Raw genomic sequence first — 22,171 nt, 5'->3', positions numbered from 1 at the left:
TAATTCCTCTGTGATTCCCACTAACCTAAACATTAAGCTGGTATTGAAGGGTGTGAATTACCCCGGCCAATCTGTTCTTTTAAATACAGCTTTTAGCAAGTTTTGAAAGGAGAAGAGCAGAACTTGCTATGCCAATAATATCGAGTCTTCTGTGGCGAAGTGGTTTTTGCATAGAAAACAAAGCGGTCAGTTGAAGAGGAATAATATCAGTACTTTGTTTAAAACTGTGTGTAAAAAGCTGTCTCTTTATCATGAACAATAAGTTGTAAAACGTGAATGGGGAGAAACAGTCTTCAAGTTTGTGAGAAGATCGCGCCCTGGTGGAATAAAGGCACGAACAGCTTACAGCACCTAGAATTACCAGGAAGTATTTGGAGTAAAACGGTGTGTAAAAGCTGCCTTTATGAATGACAGAAATATATATATATATATAAAATAGTAAAATGGAAGGGGAGTGATAGATTTAAATTAATCGTGAAGTGGAGCGCCCCCTGTATAAAGTAAAAGTGAGAAAAGCTTACAGCACCTGGTATTCCCAGGAGGTCTCCCATCCAAGTACTAACCAGACCCTACCCTGCTTGGCTTCCGAGATCGGATGAGATCGGGCGTGTTCAGGGTGGTATGGCCATAAGCGAGAGATGCAACCAAAAACAGCCCTTTTGCATTACACACGTCTATACATGCCAGTTAGTCCCATTGGATCCTACTCCTGGTTTTTTTTTTTTTATCTGACTCACACTGCAGCACCACCATCCAATCGGCAGTGCCGGACCCACACCAAACATTCACCAAACTACTCAGCCGGCAGCCTACCACAATTATTCCATTCTTTCCGCATCCGCACACTTACTTCTTTTTAACTCCTTTTCACTACCGCACAGGTTAATCGCCGCACGTCCCCCGCCGGCAAACATTACTCCTTTGCCTACTGCATGCAGGCTTCTCTTAACGACCCTCTGTTATCAACTCCGCTAACAGCCACAAAATCTCCGCCGCACGAAGCCCACTGGTAGCTGCTGAATCACATGCTTCCCCAAAACGTCGCGCTGTCAGAACACTGTGAGCTACACACACCAACAAGTCCATACTGCAGGCTGCAGCCAGAACTATTTTCTACATTCAAGTTTTGAAAGGAGAAGAGCAGAACTTGCTATGCCAATAATATCGAGTCTTCTGTGGCGAAGTGGTTTTTGCATAGAAAACAAAGCGGTCAGTTGAAGAGGAATAATATCAGTACTTTGTTTAAAACTGTGTGTAAAAAGCTGTCTCTTTATCATTAACAATAAGTTGTAAAACGTGAATGGGGAGTGACAGTCTTCAAGTTTGTGAGAAGATCGCGCCCTGGTGGAATAAAGGCACGAACAGCTTACAGCACCTAGAATTACCAGGAAGTATTTAAAGTAAAATGGTGTGTAAAAGCTGCCTTTATGAATGAGAGAAAAATATATATATATATAAAATAGTAAAATGGAAGGGGAGTGATAGATTTAAATTAATTGTGAAGTGGAGCGCCCCCTGTATAAAGTAAAAGTGAGAAAAGCTTACAGCACCTGGAATTCCCAGGAGGTCTCCCATCCAAGTACTAACCAGACCCTACCCTGCTTGGCTTCCGAGATCGGATGAGATCGGGCGTGTTCAGGGTGGTATGGCCATAAGCGAGCGACGTGACCAAAAACAGCCCTTTTGCATTACACGCGTCTATACATGCCAGTTAGCCCCATTGGATCATACTCCTGGTTTTTTTTTTTTTTTTATTTGACTGACACTGCAGCACCACCATCCAATCGGCAGCGCCGGACCCACACCAAACATTCACCAAACTACTCAGCCGGCAGCCTACCACAATTATTCCATTCTTTCCGTATCCGCACACTTCCTTCTTTTTAACTCCTTTTCACTACCGCACAGGATAATCGCCGCACGTCCCCCGCCGGCAAACATTACTCCTTTGCCTACTGCATGCAGGCTTCTCTTAACGACCCTCTGTTATCAACTCCGCTAACAGCCACAAAATCCCTGCCACACGAAGCCCACTGGTAGCTGCTGAATCACATGCTTCCCCAAAACGTCGCGCTGTCAGAACACTGGGAGCTACACACACCAACAAGTCCATACTGCAGGCTGCAGCCAGAACTATTTTCTACATTCAAACATCGACGGCCTCTTCTCTCTAAAAATTCACCAGACCGCTTCTACCACCAGCAAAGAAGTTTCCATCCCTAATTCCTCTGTGATTCCCACTAACCTAAACATTAAGCTGACATTGAAGGGTGTGAATTACCCCAGCCAATCTGTTCTTTTAAATACAGCTTTTAGCAAGTTTTGAAAGGAGAAGAGCAGAACTTGCTATGCCAATAATATCGAGTCTTCTGTGGTGAAGTGGTTTTTGCATAGAAAACAAAGCGGTCAGTTGAAGAGGAATAATATCAGTACTTTGTTTAAAACTGTGTGTAAAAAGCTGTCTCTTTATCATTAACAATAAGTTGTAAAACGTGAATGGGGAGTGACAGTCTTCAAGTTTGTGAGAAGATCGCGCCCTGGTGGAATAAAGGCACGAACAGCTTACAGCACCTAGAATTACCAGGAAGTATTTAAAGTAAAATGGTGTGTAAAAGCTGCCTTTATGAATGAGAGAAAAATATATATATATATAAAATAGTAAAATGGAAGGGGAGTGATAGATTTAAATTAATCATGAAGTGGAGCGCCCCCTGTATTAAGTAAAAGTGAGAAAAGCTTACAGCACCTGGTATTCCCAGGAGGTCTCCCATCCAAGTACTAACCAGACTCTACCCTGCTTGGCTTCCGAGATCGGATGAGATCGGGCGTGTTCAGGGTGGTATGGCCATAAGCTAGAGATGCGACCAAAAACAGCCCTTTTGCATTACACGCGTCTATACATGCCAGTTAGTCCCATTGGATCATACTCCTGTTTTTTTATTTTTTTTTTATCTGACTCACACTGCAGCACCACCATCCAATCGGCAGCGCCGGACCCACACCAAACATTCACCAAACTACTCAGCCGGCAGCCTAGCACAATTATTCCATTCTTTCCGCATCCGCACACTTCCTTCTTTTTAACTCCTTTTCACTACCGCACAGGTTAATCGCCGCACGTCCCCCGCCGGCAAACATTACTCCTTTGCCTACTGCATGCAGGCTTCTCTTAACGACCCTCTGTTATCAACTCCGCTAACAGCCACAAAATCTCCGCCGCACGAAGCCCACTGGTAGCTGCTGAATCACATGCTTCCCCAAAACGTCGCGCTGTCAGAACACTGGGAGCTACACACACCAACAAGTCCATACTGCAGGCTGCAGCCAGAACAATTTTCTACATTCAAACATCGACGGCCTCTTCTCTCTAAAAATTCACCAGACCGCTTCTACCACCAGCAAAGAAGTTTCCATCCCTAATTCCTCTGTGATTCCCACTAACCTAAACATTAAGCTGGCATTGAAGGGTGTGAATTACCCCGGCCAATCTGTTCTTTTAAATACAGCTTTTAGCAAGTTTTGAAAGGAGAAGAGCAGAACTTGCTATGCCAATAATATGGAGTCTTCTGTGGCGAAGTGGTTTTTGCATAGAAAACAAAGCGGTCAGTTGAAGAGGAATAATATCAGTACTTTGTTTAAAACTGTGTGTAAAAAGCTGTCTCTTTATCATTAACAATAAGTTGTAAAACGTGAATGGGGAGAAACAGTCTTCAAGTTTGTGAGAAGATCGCGCCCTGGAGGAATAAAGGCACGAACAGCTTACAGCACCTAGAATTACGAGGAAGTATTTGGAGTAAAACGGTGTGTAAAAGCTGCCTTTATGAATGAGAGAAAAATATATATATATATATAAAATAGTAAAATGGAAGGGGAGTGATAGATTTAAATTAATCGTGAAGTGGAGCGCCCCCTGTATAAAGTAAAAGTGAGAAAAGCTTACAGCACCTGGTATTCCCAGGAGGTCTCACATCCAAGTACTAACCAGACCCTACCCTGCTTGGCTTCCGAGATCGGATGAGATCGGGCGTGTTCAGGGTGGTATGGCCATAAGCGAGAGATGCGACCAAAAACAGCCCTTTTGCATTACACACGTCTATACATGCCAGTTAGTCCCATTGGATCCTACTCCTGGTTTTTTTTTTTTTTATCTGACTCACACTGCAGCACCACCATCCAATCGGCAGCGCCGGACCCACACCAAACATTCACCAAACTACTCAGCCGGCAGCCTACCACAATTATTCCATTCTTTCCGCATCCGCACACTTCCTTCTTTTTAACTCCTTTTCACTACCGCACAGGTTAATCGCCGCACGTCCCCCGCCGGCAAACATTACTCCTTTGCCTACTGCATGCAGGCTTCTCTTAACGACCCTCTGTTATCAACTCCGCTAACAGCCACAAAATCTCCGCCGCACGAAGCCCACTGGTAGCTGCTGAATCACATGCTTCCCCAAAACGTCGCGCTGTCAGAACACTGGGAGCTACACACACCAAGTCCATACTGCAGGCTGCAGCCAGAACAATTTTCTACATTCAAACATCGACGGCCTCTTCTCTCTAAAAATTCACCAGACCGCTTCTACCACCAGCAAAGAAGTTTCCATCCCTAATTCCTCTGTGATTCCCACTAACCTAAACATTAAGCTGGTATTGAAGGGTGTGAATTACCCCGGCCAATCTGTTCTTTTAAATACAGCTTTTAGCAAGTTTTGAAAGGAGAAGAGCAGAACTTGCTATGCCAATAATATCGAGTCTTCTGTGGCGAAGTGGTTTTTGCATAGAAAACAAAGCGGTCAGTTGAAGAGGAATAATATCAGTACTTTGTTTAAAACTGTGTGTAAAAAGCTGTCTCTTTATCATTAACAATAAGTTGTAAAACGTGAATGGGGAGAAACAGTCTTCAAGTTTGTGAGAAGATCGTGCCCTGCTGGAATAAAGGCACGAACAGCTTACAGCACCTAGAATTACCAGGAAGTATTTGGAGTAAAACGGTGTGTAAAAGCTGCCTTTATGAATGAGAGAAATATATATATATATATATAAAATAGTAAAATGGAAGGGGAGTGATAGATTTAAATTAATCGTGAAGTGGAGCGCCCCCTGTATAAAGTAAAAGTGAGAAAAGCTTACAGCACCTGGTATTCCCAGGAGGTCTCCCATCCAAGTACTAACCAGACCCTACCCTGCTTGGCTTCCGAGATCAGATGAGATCGGGCGTGTTCAGGGTGGTATGGCCATAAGCGAGAGATGCGACCAAAAACAGCCCTTTTGCATTACACGCGTCTATACATGCCAGTTAGTCCCATTGGATCCTACTCCTGTTTTTTTTTTTTTTTATCTGACTCACACTGCAGCACCACCATCCAATCGGCAGCGCCGGACCCACACCAAACATTCACCAAACTACTCAGCCGGCAGCCTACCACAATTATTCCATTCTTTCCGCATCCGCACACTTCCTTCTTTTTAACTCCTTTTCACTACCGCACAGGTTAATCGCCGCACGTCCCCCGCCGGCAAACATTACTCCTTTGCCTACTGCATGCAGGCTTCTCTTAACGACCCTCTGTTATCAACTCCGCTAACAGCCACAAAATCTCCGCCGCACGAAGCCCACTGGTAGCTGCTGAATCACATGCTTCCCCAAAACGTCGCGCTGTCAGAACACTGGGAGCTACACACACCAACAAGTCCATACTGCAGGCTGCAGCCAGAACTATTTTCTACAATCAAACATCGACGGCCTCTTCTCTCTAAAAATTCACCAGACCACTTCTACCACCAGCAAAGAAGTTTCCATCCCTAATTCCTCTGTGATTCCCACTAACCTAAACATTAAGCTGGCATTGAAGGGTGTGAATTACCCCGGCCAATCTGTTCTTTTAAATACAGCTTTTAGCAAGTTTTGAAAGGAGAAGAGCAGAACTTGCTATGCCAATAATATCGAGTCTTCTGTGGCGAAGTGGTTTTTGCATAGAAAACAAAGCGGTCAGTTGAAGAGGAATAATATCAGTACTTTCTTTAAAACTGTGTGTAAAAAGCTGTCTCTTTATCATTAACAATAAGTTGTAAAACGTGAATGGAGAGTGACAGTCTTCAAGTTTGTGAGAAGATCGCGCCCTGGTGGAATAAAGGCACGAACAGCTTACAGCACCTAGAATTACCAGGAAGTATTTAAAGTAAAATGGTGTGTAAAAGCTGCCTTTATGAATGAGAGAAAAATATATATATATATAAAATAGTAAAATGGAAGGGGAGTGATAGATTTAAATTAATCGTGAAGTGGAGCGCCCCCTGTATAAAGTAAAAGTGAGAAAAGCTTACAGCACCTGGTATTCCCAAGAGGTCTCCCATCCAAGTACTAACCAGACCCTACCCTGCTTGGCTTCCGAGATCGGATGAGATCGGGCGTGTTCAGGGTGGTATGGCCATAAGCGAGAGACGCTACCAAAAACAGCCCTTTTGCATTACACGCGTCTATACATGCCAGTTAGTCCCATTGGATCATACTCCTGTTTTTTTTTTTTTTTTTATCTGACTCACACTGCAGCACCACCATCCAATCGGCAGCGCCGGACCCACACCAAACATTCACCAAACTACTCAGCCGGCAGCCTACCACAATTATTCCATTCTTTCCGCATCCGCACACTTCCTTCTTTTTAACTCCTTTTCACTACCGCACAGGTTAATCGCCGCACGTCCCCCGCCGGCAAACATTACTCCTTTGCCTGCTGCATGCAGGCTTCTCTTAACGACCCTCTGTTATCAACTCCGCTAACAGTCACAAAATCTCCGCCGCACGAAGCCCACTGGTAGCTGCTGAATCACATGCTTCCCCAAAACGTCGCACTGTCAGAACACTGGGAGCTACACACACCAACAAGTCCATACTGCAGGCTGCAGCCAGAACTATTTTCTACATTCAAACATCGACGGCCTCTTCTCTCTAAAAATTCACCAGACCGCTTCTACCACCAGCAAAGAAGTTTCCATCCCTAATTCCTCTGTGATTCCCACTAACCTAAACATTAAGCTGGCATTGAAGGGTGTGAATTACCCCGGCCAATCTGTTCTTTTAAATACAGCTTTTAGCAAGTTTTGAAAGGTGAAGAGCAGAACTTGCTATGCCAATAATATCGAGTCTTCTGTGGCGAAGTGGTTTTTGCATAGAAAACAAAGCGGTCAGTTGAAGAGGAATAATATCAGTACTTTCTTTAAAACTGTGTGTAAAAAGCTGTCTCTTTATCATTAACAATAAGTTGTAAAACGTGAATGGGGAGTGACAGTCTTCAAGTTTGTGAGAAGATCGCGCCCTGGTGGAATAAAGGCACGAACAGCTTACAGCACCTAGAATTACCAGGAAGTATTTGGAGTAAAACGGTGTGTAAAAGCTGCCTTTATGAATGAGAGAAATATATATATATATATATATATATAAAATAGTAAAATGGAAGGGGAGTGATAGATTTAAATTAATCGTGAAGTGGAGCGCCCCCTGTATAAAGCAAAAGTGAGAAAAGCTTACAGCACCTGGTATTCCCAGGAGGTCTCCCATCCAAGTACTAACCAGACCCTACCCTGCTTGGCTTCCGAGATCGGATCAGATTGGGCGTGTTCAGGGTGGTATGGCCATAAGCGAGAGATGCGACCAAAAACAGCCCTTTTGCATTACACGCGTCTATACATGCCAGTTAGTCCCATTGGATCCTACTCCTTTTTTTTTTTTTTTTTTATCTGACTCACACTGCAGCCCCACCATCCAATCGGCAGCGCCGGACCCACACCAAACATTCACCAAACTACTCAGCCGGCAGCCTACCACAATTATTCCATTCTTTCCGCATCCGCACACTTCCTTCTTTTTAACTCCTTTTCACTACTGCACAGGTTAATCGCTGCACGTCCCCCGCCGGCAAAGATTACTCCTTTGCCTACTGCATGCAGGCTTCTCTTAACGACCCTCTGTTATCAACTCCGCTAACAGCCACAAAATCTCTGCCGCACGAAGCCCACTGGTAGCTGTTGAATCACATGCTTCCCCAAAACGTCGCACTGTCAGAACACTGGGAGCTACACACACCAACAAGTCCATACTGCAGGCTGCAGCCAGAACTATTTTCTACATTCAAACATCGACGGCCTCTTCTCTCTAAAAATTCACCAGACCGCTTCTACCACCAGCAAAGAAGTTTCCATCCCTAATTCCTCTGTGATTCCCACTAACCTAAACATTAAGCTGGCATTGAAGGGTGTGAATCACCCCGGCCAATCTGTTCTTTTAAATACAGCTTTTAGCAAGTTTTGAAAGGAGAAGAGCAGAACTTGCTATGCCAATAATATCGAGTCTTCTGTGGCGAAGTGGTTTTTGCATAGAAAACAAAGCGGTCAGTTGAAGAGGAATAATATCAGTACTTTGTTTAAAACTGTGTGTAAAAAGCTGTCTCTTTATCATTAACAATAAGTTGTAAAACGTGAATGGGGAGTGACAGTCTTCAAGTTTGTGAGAAGATCGCGCCCTGGTGGAATAAAGGCACGAACAGCTTACAGCACCTAGAATTACCAGGAAGTATTTAAAGTAAAATGGTGTGTAAAAGCTGCCTTTATGAATGAGAGAAAAATATATATATATATATATATATATATATATAAAATAGTAAAATGGAAGGGGAGTGATAGATTTAAATTAATCGTGAAGTGGAGCGCCCCCTGTATAAAGTAAAAGTGAGAAAAGCTTACAGCACCTGGTATTCCCAGGAGGTCTCCCATCCAAGTACTAACCAAACCCTACCCTGCTTGGCTTCCGAGATCGGATGAGATCGGGCGTGTTCAGGGTGGTATGGCCATAAGCGAGAGACGTGACCAAAAACAGCCCTTTTGCATTACACGCGTCTATACATGCCAGTTAGTCCCATTGGATCCTACTCCTGTTTTTTTTTTTTTTTTTTATCTGACTCACACTGCAGCACCACCATCCAATCGGCAGCGCCGGACCCACACCAAACATTCACCAAACTACTCAGCCGGCAGCCTACCACAATTATTCCATTCTTTCCGCATCCGCACACTTCCTTCTTTTTAACTCCTTTTCACTACTGCACAGGTTAATCGCTGCACGTCCCCCGCCAGCAAACATTACTCCTTTGCCTACTGCATGCAGGCTTCTCTTAACGACCCTCTGTTATCAACTCCGCTAACAGCCACAAAATCTCCGCTGCACGAAGCCCACTGGTAGCTGCTGAATCACATGCTTCCCCAAAACGTCGCGCTGTCAGAACAACGGGAGCTACACACACCAACAAGTCCATACTGCAGGCTGCAGCCAGAACAATTTTCTACATTCAAACATCGACGGCCTCTTCTCTCTAAAAATTCACCAGACCGCTTCTACCACCAGCAAAGAAGTTTCCATCCCTAATTCCTCTGTGATTCCCACTAACCTAAACATTAAGCTGGCATTGAAGGGTATGAATTACCCCGGCCAATCTGTTCTTTTAAATACAGCTTTTAGCAAGTTTTGAAAGGAGAAGAGCAGAACTTGCTATGCCAATAATATCGAGTCTTCTGTGGCGAAGTGGTTTTTGCATAGAAAACAAAGCGGTCAGTTGAAGAGGAATAATATCAGTACTTTGTTTAAAACTGTGTGTAAAAAGCTGTCTCTTTATCATTAACAATAAGTTGTAAAACGTGAATGGGGAGTGACAGTCTTCAAGTTTGTGAGAAGATCGCGCCCTGGTGGAATAAAGGCACGAACAGCTTACAGCACCTAGAATTACCAGGAAGTATTTAGAGTAAAACGGTTTCTAAAAGCTGCCTTTATGAATGAGAGAAAAAAAAAAAAATATATATATATAAAATAGTAAAATGGAAGGGGAGTGATAGATTTAAATTTATCGTGAAGTGGAGCGCCCCCTGTATAAAGTAAAAGTGAGAAAAGCTTACAGCACCTGGTATTCCCAGGAGGTCTCCCATCCAAGTACTAACCAGACCCTACCCTGCTTGGCTTCCGAGATCGGATGAGATCGGGCGTGTTCAGGGTGGTATGGCGATAAGCGAGAGACGCGACCAAAAACAGCCCTTTTGCATTACACGCGTCTATACATGCCAGTTAGTCCCATTGGATCCTACTCCTGGTTTTTTTTTTTTTTTTATCTGACTCACACTGCAGCACCACCATCCAATCGGCAGCGCCGGACCCACACCAAACATTCACCAAACTACTCAGCCGGCAGCCTACCACAATTATTCCATTCTTTCCGCATCCGCACACTTCCTTCTTTTTAACTCCTTTTCACTACCGCACAGGTTAATCGCCGCACGTCCCCCGCCGGCAAACATTACTCCTTTGCCTACTGCATGCAGGCTTCTCTTAACGACCCTCTGTTATCAACTCCGCTAACAGCCACAAAATCTCCGCCGCACGAAGCCCACTGGTAGCTGCTGAATCACATGCTTCCCCAAAACGTCGCGCTGTCAGAACACTGGGAGCTACACACACCAACAAGTCCATACTGCAGGCTGCAGCCAAAACAATTTTCTACATTCAAACATCGACGGCCTCTTCTCTCTAAAAATTCACCAGACCGCTTCTACCACCAGCAAAGAAGTTTCCATCCCTAATTCCTCTGTGATTCCCACTAACCTAAACATTAAGCTGGCATTGAAGGGTGTGAATTACCCCGGCCAATCTGTTCTTTTAAATACAGCTTTTAGCAAGTTTTAAAAGGAGAAGAGCAGAACTTGCTATGCCAATAATATCGAGTCTTCTGTGGCGAAGTGGTTTTTGCATAGAAAACAAAGCGGTCGGTTGAAGAGGAATAATATCAGTACTTTGTTTAAAACTGTGTGTAAAAAGCTGTCTCTTTATCATTAACAATAAGTTGTAAAACGTGAATGGGGAGTGACAGTCTTCAAGTTTGTGAGAAGATCGCGCCCTGGTGGAATAAAGGCACGAACAGCTTACAGCACCTAGAATTACCAGGAAGTATTTAGAGTAAAACGGTTTCTAAAAGCTGCCTTTATGAATGAGAGAAAAATATATATATATATATAAAATAGTAAAATGGAAGGGGAGTGATAGATTTAAATTAATCGTGAAGTGGAGCGCCCCCTGTATAAAGTAAAAGTGAGAAAAGCTTACAGCACCTGGTATTCCCAGGAGGTCTCCCATCCAAGTACTAACCAGACCCTACACTGCTTGGCTTCCGAGATCAGACGAGATCGGGCGTGTTCAGGGTGGTATGGCCGTAAGCGAGAGATGCTACCAAAAACAGCCCTTTTGCATTACACGCGTCTATACATGCCAATTAGTCCCATTGGATCCTACTCCTGGTTTTTTTTTTTTTTTTATCTGACTCACACTGCAGCCCCACCATCCAATCGGCAGCGCCGGACCCACACCAAACATTCACCAAACTACTCAGCCGGCAGCCTACCACAATTATTCCATTCTTTCCGCATCCGCACACTTCCTTCTTTTTAACTCCTTTTCACTACCGCACAGGTTAATCGCCGCACGTCCCCCGCCGGCAAACATTACTCCTTTGCCTACTGCATGCAGGCTGCTCTTAACGACCCTCTGTTATCAACTCCGCTAACAGCCACAAAATCTCCGCCGCACGAAGCCCACTGGTAGCTGCTGAATCACATGCTTCCCCAAAACGTCGCGCTGTCAGAACACTGGGAGCTACACACACCAACAAGTCCATACTGCAGGCTGCAGCCAGAACAATTTTCTACATTCAAACATCGACGGCCTCTTCTCTCTAAAAATTCACCAGACCGCTTCTACCACCAGCAAAGAAGTTTCCATCCCTAATTCCTCTGTGATTCCCACTAACCTAAACATTAAGCTGGCATTGAAGGGTGTGAATTACCCCGGCCAATCTGTTCTTTTAAATACAGCTTTTAGCAAGTTTTGAAAGGAGAAGAGCAGAACTTGCTATGCCAATAATATCGAGTCTTCTGTGGCGAAGTGGTTTTTGCATAGAAAACAAAGCGGTCAGTTGAAGAGGAATAATATCAGTACTTTGTTTAAAACTGTGTGTAAAAAGCTGTCTCTTTATCATTAACAATAAGTTGTAAAACGTGAATGGGGAGTGACAGTCTTCAAGTTTGTGAGAAGATCGCGCCCTGGTGGAATAAAGGCCCGAACAGCTTACAGCACCTAGAATTACCAGGAAGTATTTAAAGTAAAATGGTGTGTAAAAGCTGCCTTTATGAATGAGAGAAAAATATATATATATATAAAATAGTAAAATGGAAGGGGAGTGATAGATTTAAATTAATCGTGAAGTGGAGCGCCCCCTGTATAAAGTAAAAGTGAGAAAAGCTTACAGCACCTGGTATTCCCAGGAGGTCTCCCATCCAAGTACTAACCAGACCCTACCCTGCTTGGCTTCCGAGATCAGACGAGACCAGGCGTGTTCTGGGTGGTATGGCCATAAGCAAGAGACACTACCAAAAACAGCCCTTTTGCATTACACGCCTCTATACATGCCAGTTAGTCCCATTGGATCCTACTCCTGTTTTTTTTTTTTTTTATCTGACTCACACTGCAGCACCACCATCCAATCGGCAGCGCCGCACCCACACCAAACATTCACCAAACTACTCAGCCGGCAGCCTACCACAATTATTCCATTCTTTCCGCATCCGCACACTTCCTTCTCTTTAAGTCCTTTTCACTACCGCACAGGTTAATCGCCGCACGTCCCCCGCCGGCAAACATTACTCCTTTGCCTACCGCATGCAGGCTTCTCTTAATGACCTTCTGTTATCAACTCCGCTAACAGCCACAAAATCTCTGCCGCACGAAGCCCACTGGTAGCTGTTGAATCACATGCTTCCCCAAAACGTCACGCTGTCAGAACACTGGGAGCTACACACGCCAACAAGTCCATACTGCAGGCTGCAGCCAGAACAATTTTCTACATTGAAACATCGACGGCCTCTTCTCTCTAAAAATTCACCAGACCGCTTCTACCATCAGCAAAGAAGTTTCCATCCCTAATTCCTCTGTGATTCCCACTAACCTAAACATTAATCTGGCATTGAAGGGTGTGAATTACCCCGGCCAACCTGCTCTTTTAAATACAGCTTTTAGCAAGTTTTGAAAGGAGGAGAAGAGCAGATAATATGCCAATAATATCGAATATTCTGTGGCGAAGTGGTTTTTGCATAGAAAACAAAGCAGTGAGTTTTAGAGGAATTATATCAGTACTTTGTTTAAAACTGTGTGTAAAAAGCTGTCTCTTTATTATTAACAATAAGTTGTAAAACGTGAATTTGGAGTGACAGTCTTCAAGTTTGTCAGAAGATCGCGCCCTGGTGGAATAAAGGCACGAACAGCTTACAGCACCTAGAATTACCTGGCAGTATTTAGAGTAAAACGGTGTGTAAAGGCTGCCTTTATGAATGAGAGAAAAAATATATATATATAAAATAGTAAAATGGAAGGGGAGTGATAGATTTAAATTAATCGTGAAGTGGAGCGCCCCCTGTATAAAGTAAAAGTGAGAAAAGCTTACAGCACGTGGTATTCCCAGGCAGTCTCCCATCCAAGTACTAACCAGACCCTACCCTGCTTGGCTTCCGAGATCAGACGAGACCAGGCGTGTTCTGGGTGGTATGGCCATAAGCAAGAGACACTACCAAAAACAGCCCTTTTGCATTACACGCCTCTATACATGCCAGTTAGTCCCATTGGATCCTACTCCTGTTTTTTTTTTTTTTTATCTGACTCACACTGCAGCACCACCATCCAATCGGCAGCGCCGGACCCACACCAAACATTCACCAAACTACTCAGCCGGCAGCCTACCACAATTATTCCATTCTTTCCGCATCCGCACACTTCCTTCTTTTTAACTCCTTTTCACTACCGCACAGGTTAATCGCCGCACGTCCCCCGCCGGCAAACATTACTCCTTTGCCTACTGCATGCAGGCTTCTCTTAACGACCCTCTGTTATCAACTCCGCTAACAGCCACAAAATCTCCGCCGCACGAAGCCCACTGGTAGCTGCTGAATCACATGCTTCCCCAAAACGTCGCGCTGTCAGAACACTGGGAGCTACACACACCAACAAGTCCATACTGCAGGCTGCAGCCAGAACAATTTTCTACATTCAAACATCGACGGCCTCTTCTCTCTAAAAATTCACCAGACCGCTTCTACCACCAGCAAAGAAGTTTCCATCCCTAATTCCTCTGTGATTCCCACTAACCTAAACATTAAGCTGGCATTGAAGGGTGTGAATTACCCCGGCCAATCTGTTCTTTTAAATACAGCTTTTAGCAAGTTTTGAAAGGAGAAGAGCAGAACTTGCTATGCCAATAATATCGAGTCTTCTGTGGCGAAGTGGTTTTTGCATAGAAAACAAAGCGGTCAGTTGAAGAGGAATAATATCAGTACTTTGTTTAAAACTGTGTGTAAAAAGCTGTCTCTTTATCATTAACAATAAGTTGTAAAACGTGAATGGGGAGTGACAGTCTTCAAGTTTGTGAGAAGATCGCGCCCTGGTGGAATAAAGGCCCGAACAGCTTACAGCACCTAGAATTACCAGGAAGTATTTAAAGTAAAATGGTGTGTAAAAGCTGCCTTTATGAATGAGAGAAAAATATATATATATATAAAATAGTAAAATGGAAGGGGAGTGATAGATTTAAATTAATCGTGAAGTGGAGCGCCCCCTGTATAAAGTAAAAGTGAGAAAAGCTTACAGCACCTGGTATTCCCAGGAGGTCTCCCATCCAAGTACTAACCAGACCCTACCCTGCTTGGCTTCCGAGATCAGACGAGACCAGGCGTGTTCTGGGTGGTATGGCCATAAGCAAGAGACACTACCAAAAACAGCCCTTTTGCATTACACGCCTCTATACATGCCAGTTAGTCCCATTGGATCCTACTCCTGTTTTTTTTTTTTTTTATCTGACTCACACTGCAGCACCACCATCCAATCGGCAGCGCCGCACCCACACCAAACATTCACCAAACTACTCAGCCGGCAGCCTACCACAATTATTCCATTCTTTCCGCATCCGCACACTTCCTTCTCTTTAAGTCTTTTTCACTACCGCACAGGTTAATCGCCGCACGTCCCACGCCGGCAAACATTACTCCTTTGCCTACCGCATGCAGGCTTCTCTTAATGACCTTCTGTTATCAACTCCGCTAACAGCCACAAAATCTCTGCCGCACGAAGCCCACTGGTAGCTGTTGAATCACATGCTTCCCCAAAATGTCACGCTGTCAGAACACTGGGAGCTACACACGCCAACAAGTCCATACTGCAGGCTGCAGCCAGAACAATTTTCTACATTGAAACATCGACGGCCTCTTCTCTCTAAAAATTCACCAGACCGCTTCTACCATCAGCAAAGAAGTTTCCATCCCTAATTCCTCTGTGATTCCCACTAACCTAAACATTAATCTGGCATTGAAGGGTGTGAATTACCCCAGCCAACCTGCTCTTTTAAATACAGCTTTTAGCAAGTTTTGAAAGGAGGAGAAGAGCAGATAATATGCCAATAATATCGAATATTCTGTGGCGAAGTGGTTTTTGCATAGAAAACAAAGCAGTGAGTTTAAGAGGAATTATATCAGTACTTTGTTTAAAACTGTGTGTAAAAAGCTGTCTCTTTATCATTAACAATAAGTTGTAAAACGTGAATGGGGAGTGACAGTCTTCAAGTTTGTGAGAAGATCGCGCCCTGGTGGAATAAAGGCCCGAACAGCTTACAGCACCTAGAATTACCAGGAAGTATTTAAAGTAAAATGGTGTGTAAAAGCTGCCTTTATGAATGAGAGAAAAATATATATATATATAAAATAGTAAAATGGAAGGGGAGTGATAGATTTAAATTAATCGTGAAGTGGAGCGCCCCCTGTATAAAGTAAAAGTGAGAAAAGCTTACAGCACCTGGTATTCCCAGGAGGTCTCCCATCCAAGTACTAACCAGACCCTACCCTGCTTGGCTTCCGAGATCGGATGAGATCGGGCGTGTTCAGGGTGGTATGGCCGTAAGCGAGAGATGCTACCAAAAACAGCCCTTTTGCATTACACGCGTCTATACATGCCAGTTAGTCCCATTGGATCCTACTCCTGGTTTTTTTTTTTTTTTTATCTGACTCACACTGCAGCCCCACCATCCAATCGGCAGCGCCGGACCCACACCAAACATTCACCAAACTACTCAGCCGGCAGCCTACCACAATTATTCCATTCTTTCCGCATCCGCACACTTCCTTCTTTTTAACTCCTTTTCACTACCGCACAGGTTAATCGCCGCACGTCCCCCGCCGGCAAACATTACTCCTTTGCCTACTGCATGCAGGCTTCTCTTAACGACCCTCTGTTATCAACTCCGCTAACAGCCACAAAATCTCCGCCGCACGAAGCCCACTGGTAGCTGCTGAATCACATGCTTCCCCAAAACGTCGCGCTGTCAGAACACTGGGAGCTACACACACCAACAAGTCCATACTGCAGGCTGCAGCCAGAACAATTTTCTACATTCAAACATCGACGGCCTCTTCTCTCTAAAAATTCACCAGACCGCTTCTACCACCAGCAAAGAAGTTTCCATCCCTAATTCCTCTGTGATTCCCACTAACCTAAACATTAAGCTGGCATTGAAGGGTGTGAATTACCCCGGCCAATCTGTTCTTTTAAATACAGCTTTTAGCAAGTTTTGAAAGGAGAAGAGCAGAACTTGCTATGCCAATAATATGGAGTCTTCTGTGGCGAAGTGGTTTTTGCATAGAAAACAAAGCGGTCAGTTGAAGAGGAATAATATCAGTACTTTGTTTAAAACTGTGTGTAAAAAGCTGTCTCTTTATCATTAACAATAAGTTGTAAAACGTGAATGGGGAGTGACAGTCTTCAAGTTTGTGAGAAGATCGCGCCCTGGTGGAATAAAGGCCCGAACAGCTTACAGCACCTAGAATTACCAGGAAGTATTTAAAGTAAAATGGTGTGTAAAAGCTGCCTTTATGAATGAGAGAAAAATATATATATATATAAAATAGTAAAATGGAAGGGGAGTGATAGATTTAAATTAATCGTGAAGTGGAGCGCCCCCTGTATAAAGTAAAAGTGAGAAAAGCTTACAGCACCTGGTATTCCCAGGAGGTCTCCCATCCAAGTACTAACCAGACCCTACCCTGCTTGGCTTCCGAGATCGGATGAGATCGGGCGTGTTCAGGGTGGTATGGCCATAAGCAAGAGACGTGACCAAAAACAGCCCTTTTGCATTACACGCGTCTATACATGCCAGTTAGTCCCATTGGATCATACTCCTGTTTTTTTTTTTTTTTTTTTCTGACTCACACTGCAGCACCACCATCCAATCGGCAGCGCCGGACCCACACCAAACATTCACCAAAATACTCAGCCGGCAGCCTACCACAATTATTCCATTCTTTCCGCATCCGCACACTTCCTTCTTTTTAACTCCTTTTCAGTACCGCACAGGTTAATCGCCGCACGTCCCCCGCCGGCAAACATTACTCCTTTGCCTACTGCATGCAGGCTTCTCTTAACGACCCTCTGTTATCAACTCCGCTAACAGCCACAAAATCTCCGCCGCACGAAGCCCACTGGTAGCTGCTGAATCACATGCTTCCCCAAAACGTCGCGCTGTCAGAACACTGGGAGCTACACACACCAACAAGTCCATACTGCAGGCTGCAGCCAGAACAATTTTCTACATTCAAACATCGACGGCCTCTTCTCTCTAAAAATTCACCAGACCACTTCTACCACCAGCAAAGAAGTTTCCATCCCTAATTCCTCTGTGATTCCCACTAACCTAAACATTAAGCTGGCATTGAAGGGTGTGAATTACCCCGGCCAATCTGTTCTTTTAAATACAGCTTTTAGCAAGTTTTGAAAGGAGAAGAGCAGAACTTGCTATGCCAATAATATCGAGTCTTCTGTGGCGAAGTGGTTTTTGCATAGAAAACAAAGCGGTCAGTTGAAGAGGAATAATATCAGTACTTTGTTTAAAACTGTGTGTAAAAAGCTGTCTCTTTATCATTAACAATAAGTTGTAAAACGTGAATGGGGAGTGACAGTCTTCAAGTTGGTGAGAAGATCGCGCCCTGGTGGAATAAAGGCACGAACAGCTTACAGCACCTAGAATTACCAGGAAGTATTTAGAGTAAAACGGTTTCTAAAAGCTGCCTTTATGAATGAGAGAAAAAAAAAAAAATATATATTTAAAATAGTAAAATGGAAGGGGAGTGATAGATTTAAATTAATCGTGAAGTGGAGCGCCCCCTGTATAAAGTAAAAGTGAGAAAAGCTTACAGCACCTGGTATTCCCAGGAGGTCTCCCATCCAAGTACTAACCAGACCCTACCCTGCTTGGCTGCCGAGATCGGATGAGATCGGGCGTGTTCAGGGTGGTATGGCCGTAAGCGAGAGACGTGACCAAAAACAGCCCTTTTGCATTACACGCGTCTATACATGCCAGTTAGTCCCATTGGATCCTACTCCTGGTTTTTTTTTTTTTTATCTGACTCACACTGCAGCCCCACCATCCAATCGGCAGCGCCGGACCCACACCAAACATTCACCAAACTACTCAGCCGGCAGCCTACCACAATTATTCCATTCATTCCGCATCCGCACACTTCCTTCTTTTTAACTCCTTTTCACTACCGCACAGGTTAATCGCCGCACGTCCCCCGCCGGCAAACATTACTCCTTTGCCTACAGCATGCAGGCTTCTCTTAACGACCCTCTGTTATCAACTCCGCTAACAGCCACAAAATCTCCGCCGCACGAAGCCCACTGGTAGCTGCTGAATCACATGCTTCCCCAAAACGTCGCGCTGTCAGAACACTGGGAGCTACACACACCAACAAGTCCATACTGCAGGCTGCAGCCAGAACTATTTTCTACATTCAAACATCGACGGCCTCTTCTCTCTAAAAATTCACCAGACCGCTTCTACCACCAGCAAAGAAGTTTCCATCCCTAATTCCTCTGTGATTCCCACTAACCTAAACATTAAGCTGGCATTGAAGGGTGTGAATTACCCCGGCCAATCTGTTCTTTTAAATACAGCTTTTAGCAAGTTTTGAAAGGAGAAGAGCAGAACTTGCTATGCCAATAATATCGAGTCTTCTGTGGCGAAGTGGTTTTTGCATAGAAAACAAAGCGGTCAGTTGAAGAGGAATAATATCAGTACTTTGTTTAAAACTGTGTGTAAAAAGCTGTCTCTTTATCATTAACAATAAGTTGTAAAACGTGAATGGGGAGTGACAGTCTTCAAGTTGGTGAGAAGATCGCGTCCTGGTGGAATAAAGGCACGAACAGCTTACAGCACCTAGAATTACCAGGAAGTATTTAGAGTAAAACGGTTTCTAAAAGCTGCCTTTATGAATGAGAGAAAAAAGAAATATATAATATAGTAAAATGGAAGGGGAGTGATAGATTTAAATTAATCGTGAAGTGGAGCGCCCCCTGTATAAAGTAAAAGTGAGAAAAGCTTACAGCACCTGGTATTCCCAGGTGGTCTCCCATTCAAGTACTAACCAGACCCTACCCTGCTTAGCTTTCGAGATCAGACGAGATCGGGTGCGTTCAGGGTGGTATGGCCGTAAGCGAGAGACGCTACCAAAAATAGCCCTTTTGCATTACACGTGTCTATACATACCAGTTAGTCCCATTGGATCCTACTCCTGTTTTTTTTTTTTTTATCTGACTCACACTGCAGCACCACCATCCAATCGGCAGTGCCGGACCCACACCAAACATTCACCAAACTACTCATCCGGCAGCCTACCACAATTATTCCATTCTTTCCGCATCCGCACACTTCCTTCTCTTTAACTCCTTTTCACTACCGCACAGGTTAATCGCTGCACGTCCCCCGCCGGCAAACATTACTCCTTTGCCTACCTCTTGCAGGCTTCTCTTAACAACCCTCTGTTATCAACTCCGCTAACAGCCACAAAATCTCTGCCGCACGAAGCCCACTGGTAGCTGTTGAATCACATGCTTCCCCAAAATGTCGCGCTGTCAGAACACTGGGAGCTACACACACCAACAAGTCCATACTGCAGGCTGCAGCCAGAACTATTTTCTACATTCAAACATCGACGGCCTCTTCTCTCTAAAAATTCACCAGACCGCTTCTACCACCAGCAAAGAAGTTTCCATCCCTAATTCCTCTGTGATTCCCACTAACCTAAACATTAAGCTGGCATTGAAGGGTGTGAATTACCCCGGCCAATCTGTTCTTTTAAATACAGCTTTTAGCAAGTTTTGAAAGGAGAAGAGCAGAACTTGCTATGCCAATAATATCGAGTCTTCTGTGGCGAAGTGGTTTTTGCATAGAAAACAAAGCGGTCAGTTGAAGAGGAATAATATCAGTACTTTGTTTAAAACTGTGTGTAAAAAGCTGTCTCTTTATCATTAACAATAAGTTGTAAAACGTGAATGTGGAGTGACAGTCTTCAAGTTTGTCAGAAGATCGCGCCCTGGTGGAATAAAGGCACGAACAGCTTACAGCACCTAGAATTACCAGGCAGTATTTAGAGTAAAACGGTGTGTAAAGGCTGCCTTTATGAATGAGAGAAAAAATATATATATATAAAATAGTAAAATGGAAGGGGAGTGATAGATTTAAATTAATCGTGAAGTGGAGCGCCCCCTGTATAAAGTAAAAGTGAGAAAAGCTTACAGCACGTGGTATTCACAGGCAGTCTCCCATCCAAGTACTAACCAGACCCTACCCCACTTAGCTTCCGAGATCAGACGAGATCAGGCGTGTTCAGGGTGGTATGGCCGTAAGCAAGAGATGCTGCCAAAAACAGCCCTTTTGCATTACACGCGTCTATACATGCCAGTTAGTCCCATTGGATCCTACTCCTGGTTTTTTTTTTTTATTTGACTCACACTGCAGCCCCACCATCCAATCGGCAGCGCCGGACCCACACCAAACATTCACCAAACTACTCAGCCGGCAGCCTACCACAATTATTCCATTCTTTCCGCATCCGCACACTTCCTTCTCTTTAAGTCCTTTTCACTACCGCACAGGTTAATCGCCGCACGTCCCCCGCCGGCAAACATTACTCCTTTGCCTACTGCATGTAGGCTTCTCTTAACGACCCTCTGTTATCAACTCCGCTAACAGCCACAAAATCTCCGCCGCACGAAGCCCACTGGTAGCTGCTGAATCACATGCTTCCCCAAAACGTCGCGCTGTCAGAACACTGGGAGCTACACACACCAACAAGTCCATACTGCAGGCTGCAGCCAGAACAATTTTCTACATTCAAACATCGACGGCCTCTTCTCTCTAAAAATTCACCAGACCGCTTCTACCACCAGCAAAGAAGTTTCCATCCCTAATTCCTCTGTGATTCCCACTAACCTAACTATTAAGCTGGCATTGAAGGGTGTGAATTACCCCGGCCAATCTGTTCTTTTAAATACAGCTTTTAGCAAGTTTTGAAAGGAGAAGAGCAGAACTTGCTATGCCAATAATATCGAGTCTTCTGTGGCGAAGTGGTTTTTGCATAGAAAACAAAGCGGTCAGTTGAAGAGGAATAATATCAGTACTTTGTTTAAAACTGTGTGTAAAAAGCTGTCTCTTTATCATTAACAATAAGTTGTAAAACGTGAATGGGGAGTGACAGTCTTCAAGTTGGTGAGAAGATCGCGCCCTGGTGGAATAAAGGCACGAACAGCTTACAGCACCTAGAATTACCAAGAAGTATTTAGAGTAAAACGGCTTCTAAAAGCTGCCTTTATGAATGAGAGAAAAAAAAATATATATATATAAAATAGTAAAATGGAAGGGGAGTGATAGATTTAAATTAATCGTGAAGTGGAGCGCCCCCTGTATAAAGTAAAAGTGAGAAAAGCTTACAGCACCTGGTATTCCCAGGTGGTCTCCCATCCAAGTACTAACCAGACCCTACCCTGCTTGGCTTCCGAGATCAGACGAGATCGGGCGTGTTCAGGGTGGTATGGCCGTAAGCGAGAGATGGTACCAAAAACAGCCCTTTTGCATTACACGCGTCTATACATGCCAGTTAGTCCCATTGGATCCTACTCCTGGTTTTTTTTTTTTTTTATCTGACTCACACTGCAGCCCCACCATCCAATCGGCAGCGCCGGACCCACACCAAACATTCACCAAACTAC

The 22,171-nt window shown here is 44.3% G+C and overlaps 1 protein-coding gene, 17 non-coding genes and 2 pseudogenes across 18 annotated transcripts in view; 1 reads left to right on the top strand and 19 right to left on the bottom strand.

Moving 5' to 3' along the window:
* The window catches only part of LOC125715120 (uncharacterized), a 1,180,389-nt gene that overhangs the window by 1,129,461 nt on the left and 28,757 nt on the right, over positions 1-22,171 (top strand). The window lies entirely within an intron of this gene.
* Positions 515-633, bottom strand: LOC125732768 (5S ribosomal RNA). The gene has a single exon (XR_007392136.1). It is a non-coding gene; the product is annotated as a 5S ribosomal RNA (ribosomal RNA).
* On the bottom strand, positions 1,539-1,657 carry LOC125732835 (5S ribosomal RNA). The gene has a single exon (XR_007392200.1). It is a non-coding gene; the product is annotated as a 5S ribosomal RNA (ribosomal RNA).
* On the bottom strand, positions 2,735-2,853 carry LOC125734860 (5S ribosomal RNA). The gene has a single exon (XR_007394163.1). It is a non-coding gene; the product is annotated as a 5S ribosomal RNA (ribosomal RNA).
* LOC125735307 (5S ribosomal RNA) lies at positions 3,934-4,052 on the bottom strand. Its single transcript, XR_007394604.1, has one exon. It is a non-coding gene; the product is annotated as a 5S ribosomal RNA (ribosomal RNA).
* LOC125733051 (5S ribosomal RNA) lies at positions 5,127-5,245 on the bottom strand. Its single transcript, XR_007392409.1, has one exon. It is a non-coding gene; the product is annotated as a 5S ribosomal RNA (ribosomal RNA).
* LOC125733093 (5S ribosomal RNA) lies at positions 6,321-6,439 on the bottom strand. Its single transcript, XR_007392451.1, has one exon. It is a non-coding gene; the product is annotated as a 5S ribosomal RNA (ribosomal RNA).
* On the bottom strand, positions 7,525-7,643 carry LOC125736861 (5S ribosomal RNA). Its single transcript, XR_007396129.1, has one exon. It is a non-coding gene; the product is annotated as a 5S ribosomal RNA (ribosomal RNA).
* On the bottom strand, positions 8,736-8,854 carry LOC125733701 (5S ribosomal RNA). Its single transcript, XR_007393037.1, has one exon. It is a non-coding gene; the product is annotated as a 5S ribosomal RNA (ribosomal RNA).
* Positions 9,939-10,057, bottom strand: LOC125734901 (5S ribosomal RNA). Its single transcript, XR_007394203.1, has one exon. It is a non-coding gene; the product is annotated as a 5S ribosomal RNA (ribosomal RNA).
* LOC125734797 (5S ribosomal RNA) lies at positions 11,137-11,255 on the bottom strand. Its single transcript, XR_007394100.1, has one exon. It is a non-coding gene; the product is annotated as a 5S ribosomal RNA (ribosomal RNA).
* LOC125737185 (5S ribosomal RNA) lies at positions 12,333-12,451 on the bottom strand. The gene has a single exon (XR_007396451.1). It is a non-coding gene; the product is annotated as a 5S ribosomal RNA (ribosomal RNA).
* Positions 13,526-13,644, bottom strand: LOC125731830 (5S ribosomal RNA; annotated as a pseudogene).
* On the bottom strand, positions 14,720-14,838 carry LOC125737184 (5S ribosomal RNA). Its single transcript, XR_007396450.1, has one exon. It is a non-coding gene; the product is annotated as a 5S ribosomal RNA (ribosomal RNA).
* On the bottom strand, positions 15,914-16,032 carry LOC125730990 (5S ribosomal RNA). The gene has a single exon (XR_007391282.1). It is a non-coding gene; the product is annotated as a 5S ribosomal RNA (ribosomal RNA).
* LOC125732767 (5S ribosomal RNA) lies at positions 17,110-17,228 on the bottom strand. Its single transcript, XR_007392135.1, has one exon. It is a non-coding gene; the product is annotated as a 5S ribosomal RNA (ribosomal RNA).
* LOC125732805 (5S ribosomal RNA) lies at positions 18,310-18,428 on the bottom strand. The gene has a single exon (XR_007392172.1). It is a non-coding gene; the product is annotated as a 5S ribosomal RNA (ribosomal RNA).
* Positions 19,501-19,619, bottom strand: LOC125732942 (5S ribosomal RNA). The gene has a single exon (XR_007392304.1). It is a non-coding gene; the product is annotated as a 5S ribosomal RNA (ribosomal RNA).
* On the bottom strand, positions 20,693-20,811 carry LOC125731377 (5S ribosomal RNA; annotated as a pseudogene).
* LOC125733013 (5S ribosomal RNA) lies at positions 21,887-22,005 on the bottom strand. Its single transcript, XR_007392371.1, has one exon. It is a non-coding gene; the product is annotated as a 5S ribosomal RNA (ribosomal RNA).

This window comes from Brienomyrus brachyistius, chromosome 2 (assembly GCF_023856365.1).
Source record: "Brienomyrus brachyistius isolate T26 chromosome 2, BBRACH_0.4, whole genome shotgun sequence".
In the NCBI taxonomy this organism is placed as follows: domain Eukaryota; kingdom Metazoa; phylum Chordata; class Actinopteri; order Osteoglossiformes; family Mormyridae; genus Brienomyrus; species Brienomyrus brachyistius.
The sequence above is the reverse complement of the archived record's forward strand: the minus strand, read 5'-3'. Positions and strand labels throughout refer to the sequence as shown.